Consider the following 9,866-nt stretch of genomic DNA (forward strand, 5'->3'; position numbering starts at 1 on the left):
AGTGTCTTCATTTGAAGAAATTTATAAGAGAGAATTTATAGCTTAAATGTATTTATATATTATTATATACATAATATATTATTTATATAATAATATATTAGAGGAGTTTCTTCATTTGAAGAAATTCATGAGAGAAGACTTATAATTTAAATTAAAAAAGAATACTTTCGTAATTTACACTTATACTATAAATAAGAGGACTTATAGTTTAAATTTATTTATATACTATTTGATGTAAATAATAATATGTTATATGAAAGAGAAAAAAAATAATATTAAAAAAGTATTGGTTCACTTCTTCAACTTAAATGGTGGTAATTCCAACTAAAATACCAAAAAAAGGGGCCAATTTTATAAAAGAATTACGAAAATAGGCCAATTTTACAAAAATGTTCCCAATTGGTGCCATTTTCAAGGGAAAATCAGTAAAATACGTCTAGCTCAGCGTTTTTTCCCTTACCAGAAAAATGCGTCCAGGTCAGCACGTTTTTCCCTCGTTTTTTAGGGGTTTAGGGTATATTAAATTAGGGTTTAAGGTTTTAATTAGGGTTTAGTGTTCATTAAATTAGCGTTTTAGTGTTTTATTTAATTTTTAAGTGTTTATTAATTAGTGTTTTAGAGTTTTAGGAAAAATAATTTTACTATTAGGGTTTTTGGTGTGTGTTAATTAGGGTTTTGGGTTTTATTGTTAGGGTTTTTAGTGTTTAGGGGTTCAAAAAAATTTATTTTGACGAGATGGGTTCTGAAAAATAATTTTGACGAGATGAGTTCTGAGAAAATATCCCAGGAATCTCGGGATATCTAAAACGTTTCTGAAAAACACTCCAAACAGGATGCCTTTTTCAGTACTGTGAGCAAAAGTATTGAAAGTACTCCAAGCAGGACACCCGTTTCTGAAAAATATCCCAGGATGCACTGTGAGCAAAAGTATTGAAAGTGCTTCCAGCTGGACGCCCTTTTCAGTACTGCTACTTATAATACGTTCTACTTGGAGCGTTTTTTCTCTACAAATTTCAACCCCCACTATCCGGGGCATTTTTACAGAAACGAATGGGATGTTATCCCTTGGGCTATAAATGACCCATATTTTAGCCTCTAGTGGCATAAGTTGGAGAAATAGAATTTAAGAAAGTTCAGAAGATTAGAAGTTCGTAGGAAAGGTATAAGTTAGAGCAACAATACTATTTGTAAAAAAAAAAGTAAGCATAAGCATTGATTTTTTGTGTTAATATTTACTTGAAGCATTATATTTTTTGCATAATATTTTTGTTTCGAACTTCACTCGATATATAATATGGTCAAAAATGAGTGGTCGGATTAGTGCTATTATTTATTACGACGGTGAGGTCCGGGACACCAAGAACAGCGTGATTTTTTTATCAGAGAACACAACGTGACTGGTTTTAAATCAGAACATAGAGTTGCTAGAACTTTGGAAAAGAATTAGGCGAAAAATCGTTGGATCTACGACAATAAGAGTATCGTCTACTAAATATCAATTTTGTGCTTCGGCCGATCCGTGAGATATGACGCATTTGATAGCAAAGGTGCTTGGGGCTTGGAGGCGATGGTGCAGACGCCCCTTGATAGTGGATCGCCGTTTCTTGAGTTATATGTGGAATTTTCAAGGTCAGATGAAAGACTTGCCACTTCAACATCTCTCCCTGTTTGAGAGGTGAGAACAGTTGAAAATGTCGATAGTCCAACCACTTTGTTAGAAAGTTCCCATTATGATATCCCATAATCATCAATGGGAAGACACTCATCCGTCTCGACCTTAGATTTCAATTGTGGAAAGAAGAACACTGAACTATCAGGTTTTGGTGGTAGAACGAAATACACGACCCCTGCACGACACTCAGTTAGTGGATGTGACATAAACCTTAGTGGGCCGATGTTCAATATTGGGAATACTTACTGAGGAATGGCAGCAACTTCCAGTGGTTGGCAATCGACATGTGATTTTGGACGTTCCGACACGTACACGAGAAGGGATGATGTACTCCCTACAACATCCATTGGCGAGGGGACCTCCAACATGACAAATGTTGATGAGTCTGATAATGAAGATGGTAATGAATCTGATATGGATCCACCCCGGGATCCCGGTGCCGACGGTTCAAAAGATATATTATTTTCTGAACCAGAGCTTGTTTCAACTTAACCAAAAGACGATGAAGAGGGTGAAGATAAAGAAGAAGATCCATGATTCACAGCGTACTCGCCTCCAGCCCACATGCATAATGTCGATCTATCGGCAGAAGATAAGTTGGAGTTTGCAAAACTACCACACAGGAGGCCTGGCCACGCAAGTCTTTCGTTGGATTCGGGTGATTTGGAAGTTGGCATAGAGTTTTCTAGTAAATATGGTTTTCCCATTGTATTAAAGCGAGATAGCATCAAGAACGGGGTTAACTTCCACGTGGTTAAATCGATATTTGAGAGGTTTGAGGCCAAGTGTACAATGCGAGATGGTAGATGCACATAGAAAATCATGGCTTCTGTTAAGAAGAAGACGGGATTATGGACAATAAAAAATTTCACTGACCCGCATATGTATGTTACCTTTGGTAAAGTATCACGGGGTTTTTAAGGTTTTATTAATTAGGGTTTTACATACTCGTGTGGTTACAGGTGTTTCACGGGATATCTAAAGTTGGATAGCAAAACAGAAGGCTTTGGAGAAGATGCACAGTGGGTGGGACGCGTCATACAACGAGGTATGACAGTAGTGTCAGGTACTGGAGAGGTACGTCCCAGGTTGCATAACAGATCTTGAAATGGAGCCTGCATACCACAACGATCATTTGCTTCGTAGATGTCGAGTATTCTGTCTTCTATTTTGGACCTTTAAGCAATACTCTCAAGCATTCTAGTATTGCAAGCCATTGGTACAAATAGATGATACTTTTGTGTATGGTAGATATACCCATCGATTGTTGTTGCAGTGACACAAGATGGTAATCAAAGGATCTTTCTAATTGCATTTGCAATAACACTGGGGGAGAAAGTAGACGACTAGGATTTCTTTTTATCTAGGTTGATGAGTTATGTCTACCCTTAACCTGATATTTACGTTATCTCAAACTGGGGAACTAGAATACTATATGTAATTGAATGACAAGGAAGCCTCTATTACTGCGCACACCATCAGTACTGTCTAAGGCATGTTGTGTCCAACTACTACTAGCAATATCACTCTACGCTGAGCGATCACAAGTGACCAACATGGGTATGTAATCACCACCAATGTTATTTGGTTTGTAATATTCTGTTTGTTTTTATATTCTTCGGTATGTAATCGTCACTATCAAATTCTACTGACAGGGTACGAGATCATGAAGGACAGTTTTCATAAGATGTTGGACATCTTACGGTCAACTAACTCGACAAGGGTACGGTACCTCTCTATCATACATGTAACACCCCTAACTCGTATCCGTCGCTGAATTAGGGTTACAAGGCATTACCGGACAAAAATACATATCAGTACTTATTTATTATTTTTATACACATGGAACATGTAACCAGATAAAACTTGTCATGATTTATTACTTATGTCAAATATACAAACTATGCTTCAAATTTCAACCTTATTAATATAATCTATATAACCACATATTTGAATTTAACTAATATGCAACAAAACCAAATTTCATGTATTTAATACGGTTTAATGTCCAAACCACATAACCTTAATATTAGTGGCATTCATTTATTTCATTAGTTAAATATCAACATAACCTTGCATAACCTTTGTACACGCAAATACTAAAGTCATTCGAACTAAATTACTATAATTATTATGCAATATCATATGCAACATTAGTAACAATGCAACTTTGACCGAATATATTATGGATGTATATGTATATGTATAATAGACATCTTTCCTAAAAGCAAAAACCACATATCAAAACGGAATTTACAAGTACACATATCGCATACCTATTTTTTAAAATTTCACATTAACTTGATACTTTGAATCTATCCATTTAAGCTACCCAAAACATACTTAAATCATAATCATCACTTACTGTTTAGATCTGTACCAAAACAATTACTAAAACAATCATGAAACATATTCAATAGTTATCATTTAACAATCGAACTTACACGACTAAACATTCAAATATAATATATGTATATATTTGACACCACAAATCGAATCCAAATAACTAAGCCACAATGAACATATCAATAGTATCACAAATTCACATAAACTAAAATCAACCAAATAACATATGTTCAACCATTTCATTATTTATATATTCGCTTCCTAAATACAAACTCATAAAACCAAACCAAACTACCAAATAACGTAACCATAATTTAACCTATCTTTCATATACCATAAACACACCTTTAAAGTGAGCTATTTTCATAGCCGAATATAGACCAAGCTATTCAACGTCTAATACCAATTATATGTCAAAACATCACAAGCATATATACAATGGGACATTTTTTCCATAATAAGCTCAAGTAATAAGCAAATACCAAAGTGAACAAATCATAAGCCACATAATCTATACCATGATCGAAAATGCATTAACATGAACATCATTAACATTCAAAACACATTTATATATCAAGATTACTACACGCATATATCATGACCAAAATTACTTAAACATTAGATCATTAGTATAAAGATTGAGCTATTTTTGCATGGCTAAATATATACAAATTTCAAGACCAACCAAAACAAGTGCTAGCCTATACATGCCATATGTTCTAAGTTTCAAGCTTTCAAAATACCAAAATAGTGTTCGATAGTGTGATGGATTTCCTCGATGATCCCTGAGCTCGTAACTATCTTCCAAAATCTATAAAACACCAGGTGAACACACAAAGTAAGCTTAAAAAAAGCTTAGTAAGTCATAGAAAATAAATCATTTTGAGATTGTTAAAATTCAATTCAAATAAGCCGAATACCAACCATTTCAAAAATATATATATTCACTTACTACATAGGCATCATATATTGTCATGTAATTCAATATAGTCATTTAAATCATACTCACTTTTCATTTCTGAATTATATTAACAAACCTAACGAACCTGAATCGAATACATTTATTGCATAATCATTCATTTCTCAATATTGCCCGTTGAACCATTCGGAGTCAATAAGTATATTCGAATAACTTGGAAAGCTGGTACAATGCCAACGTCCCAGACGTGGTCTTACATGTAATCAAACATCGATGCCACTGTCCGTCTTACACGTAAATCTCAAATCCATGCCAATGTCCCAGACGTGGTCTTACACGATAACTCATATCAAAATTTTAATTCATGACATATATTTATCCCCATTATTCTTATGGTTCGTACAGGGCTTTCGGACATCGTAAATTCATCGATTCAAGCTCATAATCACTTCTCCCAACTTAAATCAATTCGACATACACATATATAATTACAATAATTCAATTTGGCACAATTAAATAAATTTCTATATGGATTTAACAACAAGTAATTACTATGAACTTACCTCGGACGAAGACAAACGGATGGAATCGACTACTCGACCACTTTCGACTTTCCCCGTTCTAATTCCATTTTCTTTTGTTCTTGATCTATATAAATTCAAATTTAGCTATTTAATATCACATTTTATTCAAATCAAGAAATAAACACATAATTAGGGCAATTTACACTTTAGCCCCTAAAATTCAGTCTTTATTTCATAAAATTATAAATTCATGAAATTTAGAGACAACCCATGCTAGCCGAATTTTGTATAGCTTCCTAGTAGCCCATATTTTCATTTATTTCACACTTTTAACCACAAGATTTCACATTTTCTCAATTTAATCCCTAACTAATATTTTCATAAAAAATCACTTTACAAAACTTAGATATCTATCACTAAGCTTTCATAATTCATCGTCAAATATCCAAAAACACATGCATTCATCAATGGCAACTTTCAAAATCATCAACACTTTCAAAAATTAAAGCATGGGTTAGCTAGAACACAAAGCAACGATCACAAAAACGTAGAAATTATCAAAAACCGAAACAAAACATACCTTGATTAATCTTGAATAAGGCCGAATGAATGAAAGCTTTAAAACCCTTATTTTCTTTCTAGTTTTAGTGGAAGAACACTTGGAAATGATGAGCATTTTGGTTTTATTTACTTTATTCATTTTGATTTTATGAATTACTACTTTAACCTTAATGATATATTAATATAAATAACTTAAATGATGGACATAAATGTCCACTAACCTTATAATGACATAATAACCTTTTAAGAACTTCCAATAAATTAAATCATAGCAAATTAGCATATTAGTAATGAGAATGCCACTTTTACTTTTTATGCGATTTAGCCCTTTTCACAAATTAAGCACGCAAACGGATAAATTAAATTACGAAAATTTCACACATATAACTTCACATACTATAAGCACGGAAAATAATATTAAAATATTTTTCTGACTCAAATTTTTGGTCTCAAAACCAATGTCCGGCTAGGGTCTAAACCGAGTTGTTATAACTTTCCCCCTTTGGGAATTTTCGTCCCCGAAAATCTTACCGTTGAATAGATTCGGATATTGCTGTATTGTAGCATCTTCGGGCTCCCACGTAGCCTCTTCAACACCATGCCAATGCAACAATAGTTTTACTAACGGAATTTTCTTATTTCACAGCTCTTTAATCTCGTGAGCTAAAATACGAATCGATTTTTCTACATAAGTCATGTGGGACTGAATTTCTATCTTTGATGGAGAAATTACATGCGAGGGATTAGATCTGTATCGTCGAAGCATCGATATGTAAAAGACATTGTGTATCTTTTCTAACTCAGATGGCAACAATAATCTGTAAGTAACTGGCCCGATACGTTCCATAACCTCACACGGCCCAATGAATCTAAGACTCAGTTTGCCTTTACGACCGAATCGGAGTATTTTCTTCCACGGAAATACTTTCAGAAACACTTTATCTCTGATCTAAAACTCAATATCTTTCCATTTCAAGTCTGCATACGATTTCTGATGATTCGATGTTGCTTTCAGACTATCGCGAATCACTTTTACTTTTTGTTCAGTTTCTTTGATTAAATCGACCCCGTGTATCTTATTATCACTGAGCTCAGTCCAATACAAAGGTGTTCGACATTTACGACCGTACAAAGTCTCGTAAGGTGCCATTTTAATACTCGATTGAAAGTTATTATTATATGCAAATTTAATCAGTGGCAAGTATCGTTCCCACGTACCTTCAAACTAAAGAATGCAACATCTCAACATATCCTCGAGTATCTGAATAATCTGCTTGGATTGACTATTCGTCTGTGGGTGAAAAGCAGTACTAAAGTGTAGTTTCGTACCTAATGCATATTGTAATTTCTTCCAAAACCGCAACGTGAACCTCGGATCTCTTTCTGAAACAATAGAAATAGGTACTCCATGCAATCTTACAACCTAGGAGATGTACAACTCAGCAAGCTTATCAAGCGAATAATCCATGCGAACCGGAATGAAATGAGCTGATTTAGTCAATCTGTCAACCACTACCCAGATTGCATCTTTCTTACTCGGTGACAAAGGCAAACTCGATACAAAATCCATTGTAATTTTATCCCATTTCCATTCGGGAATCATAATCGGCTGCAATAACCCAGACAGTACTTGATGCTTAGCTTTGACTTGCTGACAGATTAAACACTTTGAAACAAATTTAGAGATATCGCGTTTCATACTAGCCCACCAGTAAAGTTGTTTCAAATCATTATACATTTTTGTGCTTCCCGGATGAATCGATAATCGACTGCTATGTTCTTCATTCAAAATCATCTGAAGTAATTCTGAGTTTCTCAAAACACATATTCTACCTCTGAATATTAAACAATCATCAACATCGATCTGAAATTCTGAATCAAGGTTCGAACCGCATTATGCCCGTTTTGCTATCAATTCATTATCAACTTTCTGAGCCTCGCAAATTTGTTGTATAAATAACGGTCTCGCTTTTAACTCAGCTATAAGCACTGGATAGGGCCAACTAAATATTCATCTCATGGATAGCAAACAAAAATTTTTGGCTTAAAGTATCAGCAACAACATTAGCTTTCCCCGGATGGTAGTCAATAATCAACTCGTAATCTTTTAACAACTCTAACCATCTTCGCTGTTGCATATTTAGATCTTTCTGAGTCATCAAATATTTTAAACTTTTTTTATCAGAATTGACATGATATCTCTCATCGAACAGATAGTGGTGCCAAATTTTTAACACAAACACAATAGTTGCCAACTCTAGATCGTCCGCCGATAGTTCTTTTCATGCGACTTTAACTGTCTCGAGGCATAAGCTATGACATTGCCTTCTTGCATCAAAACACAGCCTAGAACATTCAAAGATGCATCACTATAAATGATAAATTCTTTACCTGACTCTGACTGAGCTAGCACTGGAGCTTCAGTCAACAAAGCTTTCAACTGATCAAAACTTTTCTGGCACTTTTCTGACCACTCGAATTTAACATCTTTCTGAAACAGTCTCGTCATTAGGGTTGCAATCATAGAGAAACCCTTTACGAACCTTCTGTAATAACCAACGAGTCCTAGAAAAGTTCGAACTTCAGATACATTTCTCGGAGGCTTCCAATCTAGAATTGCTGAAATCTTACTTGGATCAACTCGAATACCTGATGCTGATACAACATGTCCCAGAAAATTGACTTCTCATAACTAGAACTCACATTTACTGAACTTTGCATACAACTGTTTATTACGCAAAATCTGTAACACTACTCTTAGATGTGCAACATGCTCGGGTTCATCATGAGAATAGATCAATATGTCATCAATGAACACTACCATAAATCGATCTAAATATTGTCTGCAGATCCGATTCATTAAATCCATAAAAGCAACAGGTGCATTAGTAAGTTCGAAAGGCATAACCAGAAACTCATAGTGTTCGTACCTCGTTCAGAAAGCAGTTTTCGGCACATCAAAATCTTTAACTCATAACTGATAATAGCCTGATCTCAAATCTATCTTTGAAAATACGATAGCCCCTTTCAACTGATCAAACAAATTGTCAATTCTGTGCAGAGGATATTTGTTCTTTATAGTCACTTTGTTCAACTGACGGTAATCAATGTACATTCTCATCGTGCCATCTTTCCTTTTCACAAACAGAATTGGAGCACCCCAAGGTGAAAAACTAGGTCTAGCGAACCCTCTATCTGTCAATTCTTGCAACTGAGACTTTAATTCTTTCAACTCAGTCGGAGCCATTCTATATAGAGCTATCGAAATCAGAATTGTTCTCGACACTAATACAATACGAAACTCTACCTCTCAGATTGGCGGTAAACCCGATAACTCTTTAAGAAATACATCCGAATACTCGCACACAATTGGTACAGATTCAATCTTCTTTTCAGTCACTTGAGAGTCGAGTACATGAGCAAAATAAACTTCCCAACCTTTTCTCACATATTTTCGAGCTAACATCGAAGATATTACTGCCGGTAAACCATTCAAATCATTAGACTAATCAGAGTAATTTCATCATTCTAGCATCGCAAATCAATAGTCTTCCGTTTACAATTCACAACTGCATCATGTAACGTTAGCCAATCTATACCCAGAATTATATCAAACTCGTCGAATAGAAACAACATCAAATCATCCAGAAAACATGAATCTCGAATCATTAAGGGATAATTCTTACATACTTTATCAACCAAAACACATCGGCCTAAGGGGTTTGATACTCTAATCACAAACTCAATAAACTCTACAAGCAAAGTCTTACTGAATACTAAAGTCTCACATCTGTAAGAATGAGTTGATCCAGGATCAATCAATGCAACAATATTAGTATCATAG

This window comes from Gossypium raimondii, chromosome 10 (genome assembly GCF_025698545.1).
Source record: "Gossypium raimondii isolate GPD5lz chromosome 10, ASM2569854v1, whole genome shotgun sequence".
Lineage (NCBI taxonomy): Eukaryota > Viridiplantae > Streptophyta > Magnoliopsida > Malvales > Malvaceae > Gossypium > Gossypium raimondii.